A 7899-nucleotide genomic window follows, 5' to 3' on the forward strand; every position below is an offset into this window, starting at 1 on the left:
ATTATAAAGTACATACTCCTGGGATGAGGAACCTATGGCCCCCCAGATGTTTTTTGGACTCCAGTTTCCATCATCCCTGACCACTGGCCATGCTGCCTGGGGCTGACGGGAGCTGGAGTCCTACATCATTTAGTACACTGTAGGTTTATTTACTCATTAATTGTTAAACATATTTGTAATCTCCCTTTCACCCAAAGGTCCCAGGGCAGGATTACATATGCTTAAAATTAAAAACAAAAACACAGTAAAATTAAAACACATGAAACCAAACACAAATTTCCAATTAGAAGTTAAAACAAGAGTGGCAACAAAAATTCAAATAGCCCTCTCCAAACAAAGAGGTACATCTTCACACGATGACAAACAACAACATTCTGACGAGACACACCTCAAAGGAGAGGTCATTCCAAAGGTGTGAGTCCCCCAAACACTAGTGTAACTCCATGCTTATTTACTTGGAAACAAGTCCAGCTGAGTTCACTGTGATCTACCTTCATATTTGTTTACTCAGAGTAAAGGGTGCTTCCAGATGGGTGTTTATTGTGGGATGGGTGTATCTCATGCATGCAAGTTTTTTTGCACCACGCACACAACATTGTTGGCATCAACATGATAGTCATTTTCCTCCCATTTAATCCAGATTTGACCTTTTCAGGGAAAAATCCAATAAATGGGAAAAAACCCTTTTTCCAATAACATGTTTGCAAATTAAGCCCCTATCTGGAAGCACCTTAATTCTTAGTGTATTCAATGGGGCTTGGTCCCAACATGTCATAGGATTGCAGCCACAGCTATATTTACCTATCAGAGACCTAGTTAAGTCAATTGAACTTATTTCGGAATAAACTTATTTAAGACTGGGGTGTTGGCCCTTCTAATTTATTTACTGAAAAATAAATGATTGGTTGCTTTTCACTTCAGTTATATAGGATCAGTCCTGTTAATATTATAATGAAAACAAACTTTGAAAGTGAATTTGCAAATAAAATAAAATGCTAGACCCAATGTACATATGCCTTCAAATTTTCTAAAAATATACATTATGTATAGAAATATACAATATAATATTGGTAGACTTGTTTCATTGCTTTTGACATTGGCCAGAGCAACACAACCATTTGCAAAAATGTAAAAATTCAGATACAGCATCAAAATATAGAACACTCAGATTTTCTATATATATACAGATTATATAATTTCTGCTGCCATTTCTTTTAAAAAAACATACAAAACCACACAAGAGATCTTGCAAAAGTTATTAATAGCGTTTATCTAATTATAATAGGCATATAAATTGTAGAGTGTGTCTATGAATAAGGTAAGAGGTGAAGCTGCGTGCTGTCCTGTACACTGACGTATTCCAACATCCAGATCAAATGGACTCATCAGAACCAGTGACAGAAAGAGAAGATACAGACAGTATGAGAAAACATGAGAAGAGGGATTAGAAAGTAAATTCTTAATTATATTAGGTTACACAAAAGTAGCTTCAAGACTAGTTTGCATAATCGGAGTACCAAAGTATCAGATTCTGCACAAAGAGGCCCATGCTCAAAATTGCCACCATTGCATATTTGCTAAGAACTGTGAAAGCTACCCAACTACATGTTTCTACAGTCAGCTTAACTCAAAATGCATTTGGCAAAGTGGATTCTAGTCCACGAAGGCTTATGCTCCAGTAAAGTTCTTCAAGGTGCCACAAGGCTCTTCCTCCTTGCTGATGCAACAAAGTAACACAGCTTCCCCTCTGGAAATTAACCCAAAGTTATAACAGGGTCCAGAAAAAGCACATGATATAATTCAGGGGCTCTGCACACTTAGGTGAAGCAGAAATTCTGCCCCATATCTATCTTTTGATCATATAAACTAATTGAAGGTTGAGCCAGTTAGGCATTTGAAATAAATGCAAAAACAAACATCCTCTGCCAAGACTCTGTAGTAAGGAGTTACTTTTAAAAAATACCTAATCAATGCATGAACATATATATTCAGCTACAAACCTCTGTTTTCTTTACTCAGCAGTATTCCATTTTTGTATTTGCAATTTTAACCATAGGCTTCTGTCACCAATTACTTGTATCTCTGCAATTTAGAAATTATCTGTAGTTATGGTAGATACAATAGTTTTCTCTCTGTGTGCAAATGAAGGGCAAGGGGAGGGGGGAGAGTAGCAAAAATTACATACAGGAATGAGCACATGTAAGTTGAAAAGGAAGAAAAATTGAGGGGGACCCTTTAAATGCCAAAGCATACGCTATGTATACCAGGTTGATTTTAATTAAGATAGTTTACTTCAAATGTGAATTATTTTACACTTTTGAATTCTTTCCTAGTTTTAGACACAAACAGAAGGAAAAGTCATATTTACAATTCTTTTTATTCTTTAGCCCAGGCAGGATGGGACAGATACATCAGCATAGCCTGTGCAGTAGCAGATTACCCTTCAGGAGTCCCAAGTCTCAAGAGGTTTTCCTTCTTGACAGTCCCAGCAATTAAAGCTCAGCTGATGAAGGCTGCAATCCAATACATGTCAACTCAGAAGTAGACATGGGCTCAGTGGGTCTTACTCCCAGGTAAGTGTGTATTGGATTGCAACTTAAATAAATGAATTAAAAGGTTGCAGGAGTTATGGTAACTCTTAATTTTGAAAGATATAATGAATGTTTTCTACAGTGATACTTGCATTACACATTAAATAATGCCATATCCGTCTCTACTAGTTTAAAAATGAAGCTCATAGGGCAGTGGTAGCATGGTGTCCATCAGAAGTTTTGGACTACAACTCCCATAAGCCTTAGCCAGTGTGGCCAGGAGACAGAGCTGATGGAAATTGCAGTCCAAAGCATCTAGAGAGCACTATGTTGGCTACCTCTGTCACAGGAAAATAAATCATATTTGATTATGCTTAAGTTTCCATGCAATCTTCAATGATTTCAGGAAAATAATTCCAGTATACAAAATTCCCAATTTATAGGAGGTCCACTAATACCAGAGGTAAAACTCTTCATGCGTCTTCAAGCATAAGCGAAAGAAAACAAATAAAGAAATTCCTGGAAACACTAACTTAAAAGCAGATACAACTACTTCATCACAGTCCTCTATTTTTTTGTCAATTTGATTATGCAAACAGATTTTAGAATGGTTGCATACATGCATAATACCCCTGTTAAGTCACTACTATTCCTATTTTACAGATATGGTTTTTGCTCTTGCTTCTATGCCTATAAACAGCAACCATTACTAAGTGATAATTCTTTTCTTTATGAAAAGCTTCAGCTGCTGATTTCTGCAGATCAAGCTGCAATGTTAGAGGCACAAGAGCAAACCAGGCAGTTTTTTTTCCCCTGATCAGTTGGCAGCCCTATTAACTAATGGGAAACCAAGGCTGAAAGACAAGTTACTAAAGTCATACAATGAACCCATGGAAAGGGAGAAGGGAAATATCTCTGTCCGTCAGACAAATATCAATGGCTATCAAATCAGTGGCTACATACAGGCCACATGAGTTCATGGCAAGATTTATGATGCATGGTAAAGGCTTTCTACTCCAACCCAGCCTTGCAAGCATTAGGACTAGGCAGCATAACTCTCTGTATTTTGCAGGATCAGGAAAAAGGCTGGGGATCAAACTGACAGAAGTCATGGCTGACTTCATGTTACCTAGCTACAATATACTCTTTGAATGAGTCACTTTACGCATTTGAGGATTACTGGTAAACCCCTTAAACTTTTAAGACTCCAAGCTTCTCTCTTATTCCTGCCACTGCAAAGTATTTTGGGAGTTGTATAAAATCCACTTCTGAGACAGGGGCCCTACCCCATTTTTTAAAGGTAAGATGAGCTATCTGCTACTGGCATTTTCTTTAGGTGACCTAATGCAATATTGCTTCTATGGGGAAAAAATTAAACAAAGATAAGCACAGCAAATACACAAAAGCGTGTTTTGCATATAGTGAAAGAGAAAAGTATGCCCTGCACTGCAACACCTATTGGTTCCAGGAAGCAATGCTATTTTAAGCAAATAGCAATAATACAACACAACTTCATATATCAAGCAGAAAGCTTCCTTTAAAAGGCACTATACAGCAAAATTAAGCATTTTAAAAATACATCTATATAACACCTATTAACATCTATTAGTTCTTCATACATCAAAGCAGTTTTAAACTATTGGCATCCCTGCCCTCAATCCAGAAAAGCCACACATGAACAAATTTGTTGATGACAGAATAATTTGGGATCTATTTTTTTCTGTTAAAATCTTAGATTTTATTTAGAGGAACAGATTCAGTTACATATTAGAAAACAGTATCTTAAGCATTACTGTAAAGGCCAGGTTTTTATCTTCATTTTATATGTAAACAATTCTATGTAGCAGGTGATTTTACTTACAAATAGCTCATTTACACATTAATTAAAATGATCTGGCATCCAAATCCTAAACACCCTGTCCTGAACATCCCTGTGAAAGCAGGGGGAACTTGCTCCCAAGTTGTGATTATGACAGACATATAGGAGTGATTCAAAGAGGTAACGTTTTAGTAATATGCCATTTTACTGGGAAATGAAGCAGATACACAGAACAGCCCCATATCCCACTACATGCTTTAGAAAATATGACTTGTCCTTTTTACAGGCTGAAGTAACCAACAAAGAACTAAAATCATTAAAGGGGGGAGATGGCCTAGCCTAATGTTAACAGAGGTCTGACTGTTGCTCTTCTTCACAATAGGATGTTTCAGATATGTACGAAATGCCTTGATGCTTGCAGGCAGCCCAAACCACCTGCTGTGTTCTTTGCCTGTTAAGGACACCTAGGGACACAGCAGGAAGCTCGGAGAGGGTTGCTGCTGTAGTACAAATTGTGGCATGTGTTAAGTGTGGTAATGACTGTTCCAGAGCATTGATTTTACTGTCTGACAAGAAACCACCCATCAGAACAACTTCCCCGAATCCTATAATCATCAACCGCCTCTGCCACACAAGACAGTAGCTAATACAGATTTTTAGCACCTGCAGGCCTGTCTAATTTGAACAGAAAGGGGGGTGAGAGAGAGAGAACCACCCCTGCATCCTGATTTTGAAACTGAGAAGAATTTCAGTGATTTGCAGCCCCATCTCCTGCTAATCCTTAGTGACGACCAGTGGTTGTCTGAAGGCTTAGATATCACTGCCGAAGGATAGAAGAGTCAGAGAGCAGCTAGAAGCTGTGTAGCGTACTGGCAGCGTTGCAAACAACAGCCCCACTTCACCTGTTCAATCCGGATTCAAAAGCAGGAAAAGAAACAAGAAGGGGTAGGGGTAGGGGTAGGGGTGGTAAATGAGCCTTTTCAGGTGCCACTAAAATGCAAGCCGTTGCTTTAATCTACCGCCATACAGCCTCCACCTTCAGCGATCCGCTCACCTTGGCGCCAATCCCCACTGGAACCGTAACGCGTCGTCCCCGCAACACACAGCTTCTCCAGCACTGATATCCTCCCCCCACACGCACTAGGCTCTGGTAGTATGGAGAGACAAAAAGGGGGGGTCTCCTGGAAGGGGAGATATTGAAAGACCGGAACACGGGCCAGCAGCACTGAGTATCCCTGCACACCCACCTTCAGGAACTCCGCGCTTGCCGCAGGCGACGCAATTCCACCAGCCAAAATCAACTCCAGGCAAGCAGGCGCAGGAGGGAATTGCCTCGCTCTCTTCGCCTCAGCGCGGGGGCCTCCGCACTCCTGCCCAGTTGCGCCTCTGTGCTGTTTGGCCGTGGCAACAACAGCGGTTCTTAAAACAAGGCAGCCGACCAGCCTCGTCGCCAGGTCGTCGTCTCCTCTTCTCTTTTCAGGGCTAAGTCTCTCTCTTCTGGCCCTACCGCTTGGAGAGTCCCTTCCTCGTAGGCTAGACCAGCCAGGCAAACTCCCTAGAGCTCCGCGCAAAACCAGCTTGCCGGCCTCTCGCTCCCTTCCAACTCTAGGTTGGGGGCGGGTGAAGAGAGGAAAGCGAGAGAACCCCAAAACTGCGCTGGCGGCTGAGGCCCCTCCCGCCACCCGGCAGCACCAAGGCTCTTCCCCTTCCTTTCCTCCCTTCCTCCCGCCTCTCCTTCTCTCCGGCTGCCTGCCGTCGTCCTTCTCCTTCAGTCGTTCCTCCCCTTAAAGCCCCCCTCCCGCACTCTAAGGAGGGCGTGTGAAAGCACAGCGTGTTGCCTGAGAGCCCCGGCAGAGACGCACAAGGCCTCTGTGGGAGGAAGAGATCCCACAAGGTTCTCAGACCGTGGTCTCTCTTGGGGGAGGCGAAGAGATCCTTTATTTTAAGGGAATGACCTTTTTTGATTTGTGTTACACTTTCTTTCCATGCTACAGATCCCTTAATCAGAAGGTGGGCTCTGTGCTTGCCAAATACTTTTTACTTGTAGACCTGGTGCACCTAGACTTATGATAGCATAAGCTTTTGTCCACCTCATCAGCTGCATCTTTTGCCAGGATGAACCTTTGGGGTTTTTTTGAGGTGTCAGTAGGCTATTGTTTTTGCTGTAACAGGTTTCAGCAGATGAGACCTTGTAAATATTTAGGGATTCTCTGGGTTCTGTCTTTTTGGTTCTATTAGCATTTATTTATTTATTTATTATTAAATTCCCTAGATACTTTTCTCAACAAGACTCAAGGCAACTTACAGAGATAACAAAATATACAGACAGCACCAGCTTTTATATAGATTGGTTTTAAGATCCCACCTCCATTAAATAGTCTGCTGCAGACTGGGACCCTAGGAAGCTGCCTTCTAACAGGCCAGACATTTTCTACATTAACTGGCAGGGGTTCTCCAGGTTTCAGTCAGTTTTTTCAAGCCCTGCCTAGAGCTGCCAGGGAATGAAGTTGGGATCTGCTGCATGTGAAAGGTGTTCTGGTCTGCCACTGATCAGTGACCCTTCCCTTACTGGTAGTCATGCAGGAAGGTATCTGGACCATGTTCTACCATACTCTTCTCTCTGTGTGTGCTTATTGCATATATGTCAATCATGTATGAAGTTCCACGTGACAAGTCTAAACAAAAGTATCTTGCTGTAACTTTTTCCAGCCACTAACCCATTTTAATTATGGGAACTTCTTAAAAATGCGAAACTGGTGCCGCTACAGCCTTACACTCATTCCCTATAGCCACCTTCTTCCCAATCTTATAACACAGCTGCTTCTCTCCATCCCATCTCAAGAAGCCTCCCCCATTTTCAGGGGCTAGACTTCTAGGCTCACTGCCCTGAAGTTGTTGAGGTGTACAGTAATTCTACCTATTTATGTACAGTGGGTTTGAACTCTGGGCTGGAAAGCAGGAAGCATCGTTGAGCTGTGTGAGCCAGATATGGATCCTTGGCAGAAAGAAGTTTTTGCTCCATCTGCACAACACTGCTGAGAAGTGAAAACCTGGTGTACCACAAGGTATTTTAGGGGAAAGCCTGATATTCTTGAAAGAAGAAGCAAATCTTAAGGGGAATTGCACAAAGACAGACTTGAAGATTTTTTTAGTGGACTGCTCTGCTGTGTCAGATGTTTTTTATCTACAGCACTTTTGACTGTGTTGTGGATGTTTTGAAATGAGGGTCTGCAAGACCAATCCTCTAGCCATGTTTTGTTTCACTTTTGACTCTAGTGTCTTTAGGAGGCTAACTTACCTAGGTAGTACTTAAGATGGCTTACAAGAAATTAAAAATACAACAATTTTTGAAAATTAAAAAAGGAAAATCAATAAACAATGTTATAGTTTATTTTTATTAATATTATTTATTTATTGTAATGGTAACTTTGTATAAGCCACCCTACAATAGAAGGATAGGGTATAAACTGTCCTAAGAAAGACAGCAGTAGGGTTGAAAATGAAATAAAATGTGGCTAGACAGGTGGTCTGACACAACTCATTCCACAC

General features: G+C 41.1%; 1 protein-coding gene across 6 annotated transcripts in view; it reads right to left on the minus strand.

Annotated features, from left to right (window-relative positions):
* PIP5K1B (phosphatidylinositol-4-phosphate 5-kinase type 1 beta) overlaps positions 1-6199 on the minus strand; it is a 151806-nt gene extending 145607 nt beyond the window's left edge. For 2 of the 6 annotated variants that reach the window (XM_061628665.1, XM_061628675.1), the window contains exon 1: positions 5598-6194. The gene's annotated coding sequence lies outside the window, so the exon portion shown is untranslated. Of the gene's footprint in view, positions 1-5404; positions 5570-5597 lie in introns of those variants that run through there. The other 4 variants (XM_061628705.1, XM_061628694.1, XM_061628715.1 and 1 more) reach the window with 4 other exon arrangements.
* Positions 6200-7899: the final 1700 nt, after the last annotated feature.

Source organism: Rhineura floridana, chromosome 1 (assembly GCF_030035675.1).
Source record: "Rhineura floridana isolate rRhiFlo1 chromosome 1, rRhiFlo1.hap2, whole genome shotgun sequence".
Lineage (NCBI taxonomy): Eukaryota > Metazoa > Chordata > Lepidosauria > Squamata > Rhineuridae > Rhineura > Rhineura floridana.